Raw genomic sequence first — 16,790 nt, forward strand, 5'->3', positions numbered from 1 at the left:
CTGAGGGCAGAAGGGCCCTATTCAAGGAAGCAGTGCATGGAGACCCTGGGTCTTACAGGCCCGCTCAATGTTGGAGAAGGGACTTGCCCAGGGATTCCCATGGAATCTGGACTGTGCGTTTGGGGTCAAAGACCACTCAAAAGAGTACAGGTGTATGCCCCACTTCATTTTCTGAACTTTAATAGATAGTCATAATAAAACTGACTCCCATTTATTGAAAGCTTACTAAGGGTTAGATGTCGGGCGAAAAGCTTTGTATTATGTCATTTAATTCTCTCATCAACCTCAGGATGTAAGTATGTTTACTCTCATTTTACAGAGGAAACTGAGGCCTAAAGAAAGGCTAAAGAACTTGCTGGTAAGCGGGGAGCCAGAATTGCACCCAGATGGATCACGGCCACTGGGAATTGAAAACTGAAGAGTTGTTTCCTGGAGGCCCCTTCCAACAATCCTGCTGATCTTTCACTCCCCTGGCCCCCTGGTTCTTAACCCTTTAAGGGCTGCAGAGCCCTCTAAGCGCGTGAGGAGTGGAGAAAGTCGTCCTCGAAAACAGTCATTTTGCATTTTGCACAAGTATATTTCCCAGGCAATTTCAGGTGTCCACGGGCCCTCCTGAAGCTCAGGAACCCTGCTTTTGGCATTGGCTTGCTGCAGTGACTTTTTTTTCCCTCAAAACCCCCAGGGCATAGGGCAACCCTCAGGGCCCTGAAATCACCCCGGTGGGGAATGGAGGCAGGCAGGACAGGTTAATCAATGAAAGCCCCTACACGCTCCTTCCATAATTGCATTCCTGCCTTCTCACCCTAACAGCCAGCATTTAGGGTAATTGCATTCCAATAAGGCTCCCAGGCCTCCGGGGCCTGCCCTGGAACCTGTTGACAAGCCATCTGCTTCCAGAGGGGTTCTGCAGACCAAGACAGCCTTTTAAAATTCTTCTCTGTTGTGTTTGCTACAAGAGAGACAAAGGACGCTGTAACAGATCTTGTCCAAATCCCACTTTCTTAACCCACCCACATCAGCCCTGGAGCCATGGACGCTTCCTGTGTCCTGAGCTGTCTTGCAGATGTCAAAACAGCAGCACCTGTGCCTTCAAGTGGGTGACCTTTAGAGACACCTGGCTTTGAGGCAAGGTGGCCAGTACCAGAAGGCTGGGCAGAACCCGCCTGGGCTTGGGCCCTCCCTCGAAGTTGGCTATTGTGCTGGGCCCCTCCCCCAGCTTCACTCATTTATTCATAAGATTTATTGGAACCGCCCTCAAAGGGCTCCCGCTCTTTGCGAAGAAAACCCACGATACGAAGAAGTAGGGAATCCCCCGAGAAACAGGGATGTTTCATGAATCCGGAGAGTCTTATTTCCAGAAATATAACTTCCTCGAAAGAAGGTCCATGCGTTCTCCAGGCACAATGAAGTCTATGCAATTAACAGAAAAAGTGCAGGGTTCAGGGTGATTTGAGTTTCACTGTTTCCCAAATAGAGACGACTCCTCTGCTCACCCCCACCAAAGGAATGAGGTATAAATGGAGAGGTCTGGTGTTTGTTATATGACTTACAGATGCCCCTTCCCCCACCACAGCCTCTGACGCTTCTTTCCTGTGAAGAAAACTCTCCTCTGGGGGCTCCTCTTCCCCGAGTTTGAGTCCCAAGAAGCCCCCGGCAAACCCGGCTCCCTTGTGCTACATCCTCAGGGCTGAGAGTTGATTCCCTCATCTCTGCTGAGGCCTTCAGGCTCTTGCTCAGGGGAAATGGATTGTTTCAGGAAGGAAAAGTTGTTGCTGCAGGAGGGAGGGGAGACCCCAGTGTTCTTGGGTGGTTAATCCCCTCTCCAACATTATAATCCCTGCAGCTGACATGTGGTTTGGCAGAAGAGGGTCAACTTTTCAGTATGGCAGGCCGGTGTTTGAATCCTGGTGCTGCCAGTCATGAGCTGTGTGACATTAAGCCAGTCATTTTACCACCGGGTATTTGTTTTCTCCTCTGGGGGTGGGGGTGAGGGGGGTGGGGGGGGGAGTAAGATTTACCTTCTAGGTTGAAATCGAAGAGGTAACATGCCACCTGTGCCTGGGTTTGATCCGTGATTTCCTTTCTTTTTCTCCCCACAGGAAGGCACAAACTTCTAAAGCATTCTGCAGATGTTCGAAGGTACTATTGGGTTGTTGTCTATCAATGCTCTTGGGCCAACCCTTTCTCCTACCCTTTACCCCCCACCCACCCCATTTCATTCTTCCTTTATCCTGATCTCTCCTTCCACCTAGAGCCTGAACTCTATTGCTTCAGGCTTTCCCCAGAGGATTTGGTTCTCATGGACAGGCTTGGCATCCCCCCTCTTCCCTCCCCCGTGGTTCACAGCAGAGGCCACCGTAGCATCACAAATGGGGACACCCATGGTCAGGCCGATGTGTCCATTCCCGCCTCTTCTGGCTTAACACCAGGGTCCTTATATTCAAGTCTATAGGTCTGCTACGCACACCTGCTATGGGTGGTGAGACTTTTCATGGCAGAGACTGGATCCTAAAATGGGCAACCAGCCTCCTGGGGGTGAGCAGGGGCTCGTAGGACCGTGTGATGCACACCCTCCTATTCAAGGCCGTGCCCACTCCCGTCACTTCACTGTGACCACCGTCCTTGCCAGTATCATCACCGTCATGCTCACCCTGGCCATGGGCACCCGGCACCCCAATCAGGACCATCTGAACCTCAGGGAACTAACACCTTAAGACACAAAGAGCCTCAAAGAGGACCCCACACTCGGACCCACTATTTTTAGGTATGTTTTGCTTGCTTACAGGTTAAGCGTTTTAAATGGAATCTTGAAAATCCTAAATTATTGGGAGGGTGGGGGGGGCGGGGAATGTGGGTAGGGAAAGGGTCAGAAGAGGCCAGGGGAGATTAGGGATTTAATTAAACTGCCTGTTTGGGTAAGGACTTTTAGGTGCAAAGCTGCTTTGCATGATAATGGCAGTTTATCTGAATTCCATTCTACAGAAGGAAGCTCTTTTACACTTAATTACTGTGGCCGGTAAACCTGGCTTCTCCTTAATGCCCCTCCCCAGGGTAAGCTGGACGCCTTCCCTCTCAGCTTCAGCCCTGCTGGCCACTGCCAGGGACAGATCTCTCATCACGTGTCATCTGTCCCAGTATGAGGCCTATCCACGCACCTCGCAGTACCTAGGTGGCTGGAGGGCCTTTGGGATGACTCAGCAAAGTCAGGTCTGGTTCTGGGGTGACCCGCAAGCGTCCCCATAGGGCTCCACAGCCAGCCAGGGTGGCAGAGAATGGGTCTGGGATCAGACTGCTGGACCTGGGCCTGGGATTTCTGCGCCTAGAACCCCGAAAAACCACCTGGTTGACTCCTGCTCCTAAACAGCAACCCTAGGCTGGCAGATATGTGGTGGCTAAGAGTGCTGGGTCGGGCGGGGGTGGGCTGGGTCTGGACCAGAGGGAGACTCCCTAGCTAACTTGTCAGGGCGGCCGGAAGGTGGAGGGGCCACGTCTTAGCATTTGGTGGTGGTGGTCTGTTTCCAGTCTCTTTCAGTAAGCAGTCAGGACAAAGGGAGAGGAAGATGGAAAGGTTTGGGGGTGTGGGAGGGGAGGTCAGAGAGCCCTAATACTGAGAGCAGGAAGCCACAGGGAGATGGGCCCCAGCATTTAGAGACTCCAGACACTGGGGCAGGCTAGGGAAGGGTTAAGGGGTTTGGGAGCTCCTGTTTCCAATCACTTGTCAGCCAGCTCAGCTCTCATCCTTATCAGCAGGGATAGGGCCGTGCGGGGAGAGGCTCCGGAGAGCTTTCCAAGCTCTTCCCAGACTCCAAGCTCTCAGCATTCTTACTACCTTCTACGGGCTCCCCTGCTCAGTCCAGGGGGAGCGCAGTGGGTGGAGGCTGGGAACCCAAACACATTTAATGGAGTAGAGTGTGAGTTACTAAATACAGCCCTGGGGTGGCGGGGGGCTGCAGAATCTCAGCAGTAAACCTTCCCAGTCAAGCTGCCTCTCCCTTCCCCCCCCAACTTAAAGCCAGATTAGTGCAGGCTGTCTTTACTCCTATTTAACTCACCATTTGGCTAAAACCCTTCAGTGGTTTTCCCGTTTGCAGTTACCACCGACTCAGAAATCTCCATTGTATATTTATGGAGTGACTTTTGGAATTTAAGTAGAGGAGCTTTCATTTTGGGTAAAATTCATCTTGGCAGATTTGACCTCTGCTAGCCTTTGGAGAGGGGTACAGTTTTTCCTTGTTGCCATCTTAACTATTTACTAATTGTCCCCATTTCAGCCGTTAAAAAAATTGCACGAGCCTGATTTCTACATCTTCACTGAAGATATTGAAAGACGTTGCCTGAGAGAGGGCTGAGGGCAGAACCCTTGGTCACGCCGGGATAGATTGTCCTCTAGAACTGGACATCAACCCGTAGTCAGTAACCTTTGGGCGTGGCTATTAAACCAGCTACTAATATCCCATATTGTGCTTCTCTAATTTGTAATCCACCAATGCATCCAGAAGACTGCCATGAGAAAAGATGCGTGCCTTTCTGAAATCCAATGCACTTGGGCCCCCAAATTAGCCCGATTTGCCATTCTAGCGCCCCTGCTAATGAAGGAAGTCAGGTTTGTGTGATATTTTGCAGTAGGACAGGAGATATGTTGTGAATGCATCTGTAAGCAGCATAAATACAGTTTCATAAGGAGCAAGAGTTGCTTGTCAGGAAGAACTGGTATGTGCTTCAGACATGCCAGGGAGCAAAGTCTGTAAAAGAGAACTGACCCAGGGAAGAAATGGCGGGGGGGGGGGGGCGGTGGTGTCTAAAGGGAATTTGAGTTGATCACAAGCAGTGACTAGGGTAGCAGTTCCTGTGATTTGGGGGGTCCTGGACTGCAAGAATAGATCTTGGGCTAGAACCAAGATCTCCCCCTGGAAAACTAGTCACAAAGGCCTTTGTTTTTCTGGATCTAGAAACTCCAGGCAGGTTCTGAACACCCCAGGCTGTTTGAGCCTCCATGGCTGCTACCTCTGGAATTCCTCTTCTGACGCTGCCTGGTGAACATCTACTCGTCCTTCATTTCCGCTGTAAGTCTTACATCTTCTAACTAGCCTTGCCTGCCACCTCTTCACCTCTAATTCCAGACTTTCTAGGTAGAACTCACTACCTTTCCCACTGTGACCGTTTGTCCTCTGTCTAGATGTATTGTGCACAGTTAAGAACGCAGACTCTGAAGTCCAGTGGAGTCATACTTCAGTTCTGACGTGGCTTCTCATTTTCACCTCTCGAAGTCCCAGTTTCCTCATCTGTAATGTTGAGACAAGAATAAATACTCAGTAGGACTGGCATCCTCATAGCATCAGTAGATCGTGAACACAAAGGACTGGATTAGGTATCTGTTGCTGCATAACAGATGATGCCAAATTTAGTGGCTTAAACCAACAGTAAACATTGTCTCTCGAGGTTTCTGTGGGTCAGGAATTTATGAATGGTTTAGCTGAGTGGTTCTGGCTGGAGGTTTTTTCATGAGGTTACGGTAATCTGAAGGCTTGTCTGAAACTGGGGGCTCTGCTTCTTGGATGGCTGAATCACACAGCTGTTGGCAAAAGCTCTCAGTCCCTCACTGGTTATTGGTGGGAGGCCTCAGTTCTTCTCCATGTGGACCTCACCATAGGGCTTCCTGAGTGTCTTCGCTACATGGCAGCTGGGGATCCTTAAGGAGACTGATTCAAGAGAGAGCGAGGTGGAAGCTGCAGTATCATTTATGGCCTAGCTTCAGAAGTCACACACCATTTTCCCCACAAATTCTATTAGTTACATGTATCAGCCCTAAGCAATGTTGAAGGGGACTACATAAGTACATGAACACCAAGAGGTGAGGATCATCGGGGAACATCTTGGAGGCTATTAGCCCAATGTTTATCAAAAGTGTATCCTATCCTGGGGCACCTGGGTGGCTCAGTCGGTTGTGTCCGACTCTTGGTTTTGGCTCCGGTCATGATCTCACAGCTCACGAGTTCGATCCCTGCATCAAGCTCTGTGCTGACAGCACAGAGCCTGCTTGGGATTCTCTATCTCCCTCTCTCTCTCTGCCCTCCCCCGCTCTCTCTCTCTCAAAAATAAAGAAAGAAAGAAACATTAAAAAAAAGCATATCGTATCATAAGGTGGAAACAAACCAAATGTCCACTGACAGATGAATGGATAAAGAAAATGTGGTATATACAATAGAATAGTATTCAGCCTTAAGCTATGAAAAAAAAAAAAAAAAAGAAGGAAAATCTTGCTATTTGCAACAACATGGATGAGCCTGGAGGACACTATGCTAAGTGAAATGAGCCAGGCATAGACAAATATTGCATGATCTCACTTATACATAGAACCTAAAAAAGGAAAAAGTCACCTGCATAGTAACAGAAAGTAGAATGCTGGTTACCAGAGGCTGGAGGAGGGGGGTAGGGGAAAAGAGGGGATATTGATCAATGGGTACAACTTTCAGGTACAAGATGAGTAAGTTCTGGAAACCTAATGTAGAGCATGGTGACTTATAGTTAATAATAATGCATTATATACTTGAAATTTGCTAAGAGTAAATCTAAGTGTTCTCACTATGTACAAAAAATGGTAACTATGGTAACTATGGGAGGTGATGGATATATTAACTAGTTTTGGTAATCACTTCACAATGTATACATGTGTCAAAACATCACATTGTATAATTAACTATGTTTAAAGTTTATTTTTTTTAAAGATTAAAAACATTTTTTTTTTAGTGTTTGTTTATTTTTGAGGGAGACAGAGAGACGGAGCATGAGTGGGGGAGGGGCAGAGAGAGAGGGAGACACAGAATCCAAAGCAGGCCCCAGGCTCCAAGCTGTCAGCATAGAGCCGGACATGGGGCTCAAACTCACCAACCGTGAGATCATGACCTGAGCGGAAGTCAGATGCTTAACCGAATGAGCCAGCCAGGCACCCCAAGAAAGTTTATTTATTTTGAGAGGGAGGGAGCGTGCAAGCAAGCAGGGGAAGGGCAGAGAGAGCGGGAGAGAGAGAGAATCCCAAGCAGGATCTTCACTGTCAGGGCGGAGCCCAATGTGGGGCTCGAACTCACGTACCATGAGATTATGACCTCCGGACTAAGTCAGATGCTTAGCCAACTGAGCCACTCAGGTGTCCCCACGTTGTATACTTTAAATATATTCAATTTTGGGGGCTCCTGGGTGGCTCAGTCAGTTGGGCGTCCGACTTCGGCTCAGGTCATGATCTCACGGTTTGTGAGTTCAAGCCCCGTGTCAGGCTCTGTGCTGACAGTTCGGAGCCTGGAGCCTGCTTTGGATTCTGTGTCTCCTTCTCTCTCTGCCCCTCCCCAACTTGTGCTGTGTGTCTCTATGTCTCTCAAAAAATAAATAAATGTAAAAAAAAAAAATTAAAAAATAAATATATCCAATTTTTGTTTGTCAAAAAATAAACAATATTTTTAAAAGCCATATTAGAAGGGCTTGATAAATAGTAGCTACTGTTACTCACACTCTGTATTCTCTACTAGAAAGTTAACCCCTTGAGGATAGCGACTCTGTCTTGGCTATTTGTATCCCAAGTGCCTAGTGTCAAGCATATTGGTAGGGACATACTAAATGTTGATGGAGTATACCTGAATAAAGCCTTGGAGAGGGTGATTCTAGCGGCAAGTTCAGAGTGATTGGAAGTTACGCCTGGATGTTAAGTAGAATTCTGTAACTCAGTCGCGTATCTGGAATTACCAACCTGTATAGAATTAATAATAACTGATAGTTCCTTCCATTTTTTGCTGTTTGAGTACCAAAGACGTTTGGTACTTAAAGAGCAGGCAGGACAGGTGATACTCTTATGATTCCCTTTGGAAAAGACACTCCAAGCAGGAATTTGGTGTGGAGCAATGGTCCCAACCCCGCTGATTTAAAGAGTGAACCTACTGCTGTTTAATTCCCCAGACTGAGTCACACATGGCAACCTCTTGGTACATTTGTCATACTCAAATTCCTATCTTGATGACTCCTGTGTCCCTCTACCAGGCTGAACAACCTCCCTTTCTAGAAGACTCTGATGCACATTTATTAGAGTTAATTAAAAGGTGCACAGAGAGTTTCATGTCAGAGACCTGCCTGGCTACTCCTGCCCTCTGGAGCAGGAGAGGATCTAACTCTAGCAGGTAATCGATACTCTGGGCAATATTAAGTTTCCAGACATCCAGCTGAAATTGTAAGCCTTGCCCCTACTGCCTGGGCTTGAAAGTTCACTGACTGTCTCTTTCCCACAGACAGAGCCCTCTGTCCCTGCCGGTGCTATGCTTATTTGCCCATCTTCCCAACAAGAAGCCATTCCCATGGGGCTGCACCTTCAGGAGCTCAGAGACAATGACCTGTGAATGAGCAGGTGTCCTCTCAGAGATTTCCCATGTAGATCACATTCCAACTTGTCAGAGGTCCCATTTCTCCCCAGTTCCTTGAACTCTCAGATGAGTGGCTTTAATTGGTTCTTTCTCTCTTTCTTTTGGTTAAGGAGAGTATGGCAAGAAGAGGGAAAATGTGTTTCTATTGGAATGGAAAGAGCTTGGTTGCACTGATCAATATTTTGCCTTTTGGTAATAATAATAATAATAATAATAATAATAATAATAATAATAGATCAGGACATGAAAATTGTAGATGGGACATACCATGGAAGAGAGATGATATCTGAATTGTATCTTAAACGAAATCAGGTCCTATAGGACTTTGAAAGGAAATTAAAAATGCTTATTGATTGAGATAAAAAAAAATAACATACTTGAATCTGATATTATTTATCAAGGCCCATTGTAATCCAAAGCAACTGGACTCTGGAATGTCCCCCCATCTTGAGTGAGCTTCTTTTACAGTATTTATTTCACTCTCCCTTAGTATTTAACAAGAAAGAACATTTTTGGTAGAGATAGCATTGGGAAATATGGCCAGTTCAAGAGCTGGGGACTTGTGTATCTGAGGAATTCTTTGGGTGTAGGATCAAGGCGATGTGACTCTGTTGGTTTTCAAATTCTCCCTCTGCATATCTGTGGAAAGAATTGTGTCATTCCTGGTAGAAAATCCAGCCAAAGTATTCCCTTGGAGATAAAAACACAAAATAAGAGTTAAGAAACATTTTTTGGGGGGAGTCAAAAGAATGTTAATGAGACAGTTGATACAAAGAAGTTGAAAATAAAATAAATACTTATGACCAGTTGACAAGTTTGAAAAAAATAAAGAAAATATTGAGATTTCAAAGGGGAAGCAGGGATGGGGCAGAAAGAACTCAATAAGGGGACAATGTGGAACCAAACTGAGGAAGCAGGACTTTTTTTTAAATATTTTTTTAAATGTTTTTATTTATTTTTGAGAGAGAGAGAGAGAGTGAGGGAGGGGCAGAGAGAGAGAAGGAGACACAGAGTCTGAAGCAGGCTCCAGGCTCTGAGCTGTCAGCACACAGCCTACCGCGAGACTCAGACTCATGAATGGTGAGATCGTGACCTGAGCTAGTCAGACGCTTAACCGACTGAGCCACCAAGGCACCCCAAGGAAGCAGGACTTTTAACCAATGATTATTAGCAAAACAACAAAACAGTTACTGATTGTTTTGAAGAACAAATTATGGTTCTAGGATAAGGGACACAAATCATTCAGTCTTGGGAAGACCATACCATGTTGGACAAACAATGAATTTTATGGACAGTTTCTCTTATTTCCTGTGTGATTAAGAACACTGTTCTTTGGATCATTACATTCAGTTGACAATCATTTGTTGAGCACATACTATATGTCACATTGTTTGGCAAAGTCCTAAATATATTTTTTAAATCCTTATGACAACTCTATGATTGAATATAATTATTACCCTCGTTTTACAGAGGAAACTGAGGTCCAAAGAAATCACCCACTTGCTGAGTGTCAAAGTTAGGAAGCAGTGGGACAAAGCTTTAAACTTAGAAGGTCCTGAAAACTACCATACATAACTGCCCCTTGATAAGTACACAAGTAACCAAAATGCAAGACAGAAAGTGAAAAGCACTCCACAGGTGATCCAAACAAGCTACAGTGAAGTTCTAACCTCTGGCAAAGGCAGGGAAGGGCTCCCTAGAGTACGGGTAGCATTTGAGTTGGGTCTTAAAATGTGGGCAGGATTTCCTTAAGTGGGCATGAAGGAAAGCATCTTTAAGATGAAAGAGGTAACATGAACCAGCATTCAGAACTGGAAAAGCCAAAGGTATGTTTGGAGAATTTTACAATTCCAGTTTGTTGGGGAAGCCATTCTCCATGGTGGCAGCATATTAGCTGGAGAGGGTTAGAAGTCATCAGGGAGCAGAGTTTCTCACACCATCACGAGCACATGGCAACCTGTGGGTCTGGTTAAATGCAGCTTCTGCTTTAGCAGCCTGTGATGCTGGCCCCCCTGGGATGCCAAGGTGGCTGGGCTTGGACCACACTGAGCATCTGGCCTCTTGAGGGCCTTGCTTTCCTGGCTGAGGGGTGTGGACTTGTTTGGCAAACCCACGACTGTACAGATGGATTCTGAGCAGGGAAATGAGGCTTTAGGAAGATGTTCCATGGTTCTGCAGAGTCCTCCGGGCTTTGGCTCCTTTAGCCCCTAACTTGTAACCCTCAAAACTCACCACCCCATTTCAGTCAGGGTTCAGGCAGGAAAAGAGAAACCACCCTAGTTAGTTTAATGGAGATAATTTCACCCTGGCTTCTGATTGTCACTGATTTGCCAGAACTGCTTAGAAACTGTTCCCCTCCCTCCTCCAGGACCGGCCTGAAGCAAAATCTTTCCTATTCTCTGTGGGTTCAAGAAGGAGATGAAATATTAGCTTGGTCTTGGGCCATTCTGTGGGCCCATCCAGGTAAAGGCTGGGCCCTGTCACCCAGCACACTCTGGATCGCTTTTCCACAATCAGCAGATCTGCTCAGGGAATGAAAAATGCTGCTAATATCGGCCTGAAAAAAACATCATCAGGAAATTAAGTCTGTGGCTTTAAAAAATCCCACACTGCTTTCTGGCGCTGCTGGGTCTCCCATCGGGGATCTCTCCCTCTGCCTGGGGGCCTTCTTCCGGCCTCCTCCCCTCCCTATCTGGCCCTCCCACCCTCTGTCTCCCTTCCCCCAGCCTCCTCTCCTTCCTTTCCTTCTTTCTTTCTCATCCCACAGGACCTCTAGCCTCCTTCTTTCTTCTCACTGAGCTCCCCCTTTGTGGCTTCAGCCTGCCCTTCCTGTCTCTAGGCCTCCAGCTTTTCCTTAGCTCCAAGGAAGCATCTGTCTGTCTCCTTTTCACTTCCCATCAGGGAATCCTAAATGCTGAATAGGCCCTTCAGCCCGGGCCCTGAAGGGGACTTGGCTGGGGCACTGGGGAAGAGGGGAGGGGTGCGGGAACCTGCCAGGGCCATACAGAAGCCCATTGATAGGCAGCCCCTCAACACAGACAATCCAGTCCAGCCTCCATGGCTCCGGGTGGAAAAAGGTGTCCCTTGAGGTGGTGGCCAATATCCCGTACATCGTGAATGACCTCAGTGTCTCTGGCTGGTGGGGGGAACTTCACTCTGTATCCTCCAAATCCTTCAGGCCTATCAGCCCCACCATTCGTGTGAATATATTTGTCTTGAAAATAATTTGTCAGTACATCTCCATCAGCAGCGCTGATTTCATTAATTGGAAGAATTAGCTCTTTGTGGCCAATGGAAGAATATGGAGCCAAAACACACGAAACACTTTTCCCTAGTGACCCAGAGACCCCTGGACGAACTCCTGGGTGCCATGAAAAATGGATCATTTTGCAGAAAGAATATCATTGGATGTTTATTTAACATCACTCTGCACCCCCCACCCCCACCCCCAAAGACCTTCGAATCACTCTCACATCTGGCTTCTTTTCCCCCTTCACTTTTTTTGTGCAAAGCCAGGGCAGGGAGGAAACTTCATCAGTCTGAAAACATCCAGCAGCAAAGTGTAAATTAAATGCGCAGAGAGGCCAGGAGAGGGGAACTCTTACATCCTGGGGGTGGAGGATTAAAGAGACCATGTCTTCATTCCCACTCAGTATGGGCAGAGTTGTTTCTGGACTCTGTTTGCCACTAGGATCCGTGTGACCTTGGGTAAGGCATTTAACTCTTTCAAGCCTCAGTTTCCTTACTGGTAAAATGGGGAAACAAACACATACTCATAGGGCTGTTGGAGGGTTAAAGGAGATAATACGCATAGAGAATATGGCACATAGTAGACACTTGATTAATGGTTGCTACTGTTATTGTTGCTGGAATCAAAATCAGAGTAGAATGCCCACTGTTCTCATATCTTAGAGACCCACCATTGCTGGCCCCATTCAGGGAGACAGATGGGCAAAAATATATCCAATGAGGGGAGACAGATGGACGAAAAGGATGATCAAGGGTATCGGATGGAATGACAGGCCAATAGGGTGATGGACAGATGGAACATCTCATGGGGGATGCAGATTTATGGCAGCCCAAAGGAGACACTGAGAGATGGTTGTCCTGTGGGAAGGACAGATGGATGAGGGTCCAATGGGGGAGACAGAGAGATGACAGGCCAAAGTAGAAGACAGATGGATGGCAATTCCATAGTAGAATGGGGGAAGGGGTGGGCAACCTTATGACTAGGGAGAACAGATGGACTCATGCTGATGATGGGGCCCAGGCTTCCTGTTTAGTCTCTATTTCTCAGGCCAGGACATCCCTGAATTCACAAGAACCCCAGGGGCTCCGTGGGCATTTGAGAGGGGGGTGTCACATGACCTGGGAAGACTTTAAGCACCAGGGTCTGTTCGTTCCCACTCCCACAGCCCCTCCCTGGGTGGCCCCACAGATAAAGGCTCAGGCATGATGAGAAGGAGGAGGAGGAGGAGGAAGAGGAGGAGGGAGAAAATATTTTGGAAGAAAAGGGAAGTAAAAACTGACTAAAACTTTTATTTATTTAAAATAAAGGTTGTTATGCTTGACTGTAAACATGCTGGCCCATCCCTCCCTCCCTCCCTCCCTCCCCTTCTTTCAGGGCAGAGGGCTCGGACCACACAGCAAGCTGGGGGCAGGAGGCAGGGAGAAGGCCACAGGGAGGGGTGGGACTAAGGTGCCCCAGGTGTTTGGAGGGGATAGGGACCTAGGAATTCAGTGCTCTGCTGAGCACAGCTGGGCTGGGCTGGTCCTAGACCCACTGGCCCTCAGCTCCTAATCCTTTGGCATATAAACCTGCAATAGTCCATATGGCCTTAACTCCGCAGGCACACACAAGTACAGTCAATGTAGGGATGAGGACGGCACAGATAGGCACACAGACCCTCACAGGTGCCTGCCTCTGTTTCTCTCCTTGTCGGAGACAGACAGCAGTCCTAGAAGAGGTGGGCAGAACTCCAGCTGTGAGTCACATTTTCTATTTGAGCTAAAAATCCTTATCTGCCTTTGTCTTTTTTCTTTCTTTCTCTCTGGTTCCACCTGACTTCCTTTCGTTTCTTCAGTGACTGAGCCGTTTTGGGTGGCCTATAAGAACCTATGAGCTCCCCAGAGAAGGGAGACAGGTGTGGATGGATAGAGAAGAATCTGGACTAGAGACAGGTCTGGGGACCCTGTGCTGCAGGTCCTTTGTGAATACATTGCTGTGGCCACCATTGGTGGCCCAGCCAGACGGGGGAAGGACTGTGGTATGCAGGGTCAGGAGCAAATAGGCAGGAAATGTTTGTGATAAGAGGCTTCCTTCTTGCAAGCTCCGCTTATCCAGACCCAGCTGTGGAATAAGGGCAAGGAGCCGTCAGAGGCGGCTGCAAGAGCCAGCCTTTGGGACTGCTGGAAGAAGGGCTGCATTTGCTGGGGTTCCCCAGGGCCTGAAAAAAGGCAGCACGTGGGGATAAAAACGATCCTGGGAACCCAGCCAGGGCTGCCTTCTTTGGGGATCAGGAAGCTCAATCATACTTCATAAGTCCAAATCAATCCCTTAAGCAAAAGAAAAGAAAACAAAACCCCTGGGTTTTGTTAATCCAAGTTGCCCAGAAGGCAGGGCATGTCTAACTACTGCTGGCCCCAGGACATTTCATGCTCTGGGTTGGTCCCAGCTGGAGCCATTCATTAATATTAACCAGTAAAAATGGAAAGTGGAAGAGTACATCCACAAGGACCAACCTGGAAGCTGTGGGCGAGAATCCATTCCAAGGTAGTCTTCTGCTGGGATCGGTCTCAGGAATGTGCTCCCCGGGCTCCAACTGTCTCCTGTTTGTTCAAGGCCCCATCTGTGGTTGACTTGGACAGCTCACAAAAGAGCTGGAAGTGCTGCAAAGGAGCACCCCATGAGTGGGGGTGAGGCTTTGGGCCTCCTGCTATTGTACCAGTGCACCTTCTTAAGGATTAGCAGCTTCCATCTATCCCTGGGGGCCCTGCACTGTAAATGCCTGTGTAATGCTAATTTGTGGTTGGCAGGAGATTGATTGGGAAGAAGCTGAACAATGGCAAGAGGAGGCTGAGCTCCCTCCAACTTCTGGAGCCTTTGGTGTGTGTGTGTGTGTGTGTGTGTGTGTGTGTGTGTGTGTGTGTGTGTATCTACTAGTGGGAATGTAGCAACAAGGGCACAGAGAGGATGATTGAAGGAGCGATGGGGATTAAGTCACTGACAGCCAATTCAGGGAGGTCCTTTTTTGATGTAAGTGACATCCTGTCCCTTTTGCTGTGTTCTGTTAGAAGCAAGCCTTCAGGTCCAGTCCACACTTAAGTGGAAGGACTTACGCAAGAGGCCAGAATCAATGAGAGCCATTTCAGAAGCTTGCTGGGACACTTAGTGCTGGGTACATAGTAAGTGCTCAGGAAAAGACGTTACCACGTCTAGTGATGTGGGCTGTGAAGTGGGCTACCTGGCCTTCAGTGGCCCAGGCCTCCGCTGTTCCATCATCATCCCTCTTGGAATGGCTGGGTTTTCTCTGGAGACTTTTCCTCTAGAACTGTGAGGGTTGTGACTGTCTCTCTGGGTGTGAGCTGGCAGACAGAGGATAGATGCTATCCCACACTCACACTGTCTTCCTAACAGCCTTTTTGTGACTGTGTGTGGTCTTACATTGTGGTCAGTGTACAGATATTTTAATTTCCTGCTCACCTGCTCAGTGGAGGATCTGATTTCTTCTTGCACGTATTTTTTTTTTTTTTTTTTCTTCTCCAGCAGCTTGTGGACAGGTATTTTTGTCTGACCATCTGGTAGCCATTCACCTTTATGATGGCTTGAGAAAGGAATTAATTTCACTTGTTTCTTTAGCCATATCTGCCTCCTTTGACAGCAAGTTACCTTTGTCACCTCTTAAAATTCTTACCGTGTCGGTCCTTCTGGTACCTAGGGGGCTCTTTAGATCCCCTAACTTTGTGCAATTGTGTCTCCTTCTTTGGTTTAGCTTCTCATGCCTTTCTTTTTGTATCAAGGTTTTAAATGTCCTAGATATACTTCTAAGGCCGTACTTCTCCCCAGCCACCACCCACTGAGAGTGATGGATTCAGCTTGGCTAGACCAGGCCAAGAGTAAGCAGAAAACGATCAACTGAAAGAGAAAATCTGACCCCTGCCCTGATCCGGTCAGGAGGCTGACTCCTGAGGTCTTTAGCCTCATTCTGGTGGGTAACTGGGGGAGGGCAGAATATGGAGAGATGGAGGAAATTCCTGAGAAAGAATGAGGTGGGTGGAACCTCTTCATGCCCTTCTGGATTTGTATCTCTACCTGTCTCAAGGGCCTACTATCTCCCCAGAGACTTCCTGAAGGTGGAGAAATCAAGGATTGGTATTCTGCTTGACAGATGGGACATTAAGGGCTTCTGTTTAACAGCCTCAGCTCAGCCTACCATGTTCTATTGTATTTTTGTTGGCAAGACAGTGGTTATACACTGGGCTATCTGGCCATAGGATATAAATACTTATAAGAAGTGTCATACTATGCCTTATCTGAAAATGGTGCTGTGTGGAGGGGATGGCTAATGTCCTGGTCAGAATGAAGCCAACATCCGTCTTCTGGGATCTTAAAAGTCCTTCTAGCACCACTCACACTCTAGTTTCTAATTGGTTAATAGACATGGTTGCCATTTCTAGGACCTGTTGCTCTAGTGTAGTGGTCAAGAGTGTGCACTCTGGTCCATTGGGCCTTGATTTGAATCTTAATCCCGTCATTTACTAGCTCTGTGACCTTAGCTATCTTTTCACAGTCCCAGTTTTGACCTCTGTAAAATGGCATATGATGGTTTGATTCTCATAGGGCTGATATGAAGATAATGCAAAGTAATAAATGCAATAGTATGTATAACATAGGGTGCCTGGTACATAATAAGCTCTTAAAGTCTTTTTTTAGTTTTGCTATCTTGGCCCCCAGGACCTTCCAGCAGTTGAAGCCTCCATTTTCAGAGCTTATCATGCCTGTTATTCATCTTACCTGATGGGGACTGTCTTCTTTCTGCCCACCTCCCTTGTGTGTTGGGCATCTGATGACCCTTACATCAATCTCCCTCCTGGACATTCTGTCTCTGAGACCTTGACCCCCCTCTCCCTGCAACCCTACTCCATGCTCCTCTTAGCATGTGAATCAATCTCTAGGTCTTGTCAGCTTCTCACCGTGGAGTGTCCTCTTGGGGCTGAGTGACAGTCCGGCTGGGAGGTCTCCCTCTCTATCATTGATGACCTTATTGCCATTGAGAACCTTACTGAGGCACTGAGGAGAAATGTAACAAGTTCAGACAAGTTGTTATTTGTCATCCCTCTCACCCCCCTCCCCCCATTAATGGAATTTAACTCATTCCCTGAAACACA

The 16,790-nt window shown here is 47.4% G+C and overlaps 1 long non-coding RNA gene across 3 annotated transcripts in view; it reads left to right on the forward strand.

Annotated features, from left to right (window-relative positions):
* LOC128773660 (uncharacterized) overlaps nucleotides 1–16,790 on the forward strand; it is a 157,575-nt gene that overhangs the window by 67,262 nt on the left and 73,523 nt on the right. Inside the window, exons 2-3 of one of the 3 annotated variants that reach the window (XR_008418030.1) lie at nucleotides 2,100–2,139; nucleotides 4,950–5,063. The exons of the other annotated variants lie outside the window; for them this stretch is intronic. This is a non-coding gene — a long non-coding RNA (uncharacterized LOC128773660). The remainder of the gene's footprint in view (nucleotides 1–2,099; nucleotides 2,140–4,949; nucleotides 5,064–16,790) is intronic. 3 annotated transcript variants of the gene reach the window in all.

Source organism: Panthera pardus, unplaced genomic scaffold, assembly GCF_024362965.1.
Source record: "Panthera pardus isolate Hobbes unplaced genomic scaffold, ASM2436296v1 HiC_scaffold_26, whole genome shotgun sequence".
Lineage (NCBI taxonomy): Eukaryota > Metazoa > Chordata > Mammalia > Carnivora > Felidae > Panthera > Panthera pardus.